Consider the following 932-nt stretch of genomic DNA (forward strand, 5'->3'; position numbering starts at 1 on the left):
AGTTAACTTTATTTTTTTTTTTTTTCAGTGGCCCTAATCCTCTTCAGTAAATTTTCGTTTACAGTTTCTGGGTTATTTGCTTTTCCATTTGGGTGTGCAAAATAGGTGAGAATTTACCAAAATGAGGTGAATATTAAGAGGTTAAAGTACCAGTTAGCAATCAATCCCGACTAATTTGGTTACCAGATAACTTCCCATTCAAACAACATGATGTTATATGAAAGTGGTCCCTGGGCATGAATGCGCTGAATATCCTGCCTCTGTGTTTCCCAGTTTGCTGATCTGTGTCTGGGTGCAAAGCTGCAGCCTGAAGTGGGCCGGGCAAACAGGGGGGAGACTGTGGACCCATCCTGCTCTCCACTTTTAATCAGCAAAGCTTGACTTCAAACTGCAGGTAGAGGTATCGCTGCTGCCCGGTGCATCTACAGGAGGAATACCAGGAGAAGATTCCGCATGGGATTACGTTTGAAAAGCGGACGGGATTATATTACCTCCTCCTCAGGTAGGTTTGAGGCTCCTGCGCTGCTCTCCGGGGAGCTTTTTAATGCAGCATTCTCCCTGATGATTCACTAAGGGGTTCCAGTGATTTATCAGCATGCTGAATTAGATTCCTTTCGCTTCGCAGTTTCCCAATAATCGGATTTTGTTTATTATTGTTATTATAATGATCAAATCATGTTCATATTACAGATGCGAAACATAGAAAAGTGAACTGGATAAAAAAAAAATAATACCAGAGAGAAGCGAGAAAGATAGAGGAAAGACTAAATATATAAATAATAAAGTCATTTCTAATAAAAAAAAAAAAATGTCGTTTGCATTTATTTATTAAAATGATCTGAACCATTTAAAACATGCATGTTAGTTTCAAATGAAGTTAAAGAAAAAACAAACAACAGTTTATTTCTCTAATCAATAGTGATCAACACATA

General features: G+C 38.0%; 1 protein-coding gene across 14 annotated transcripts in view; it reads left to right on the forward strand.

The window, feature by feature from the left end:
• Positions 1–349: 349 nt before the first annotated feature.
• vit (vitrin) overlaps positions 350–932 on the forward strand; it is a 37218-nt gene continuing 36635 nt past the window's right edge. For all 14 annotated transcript variants that reach the window (XM_015393211.1, XM_015393215.1, XM_015393212.1 and 11 more), the window contains exon 1: positions 350–502. The gene's annotated coding sequence lies outside the window, so the exon portion shown is untranslated. The remainder of the gene's footprint in view (positions 503–932) is intronic.

This window comes from Cyprinodon variegatus, unplaced genomic scaffold (assembly GCF_000732505.1).
Source record: "Cyprinodon variegatus isolate N-32 unplaced genomic scaffold, C_variegatus-1.0 Scaffold630, whole genome shotgun sequence".
Lineage (NCBI taxonomy): Eukaryota > Metazoa > Chordata > Actinopteri > Cyprinodontiformes > Cyprinodontidae > Cyprinodon > Cyprinodon variegatus.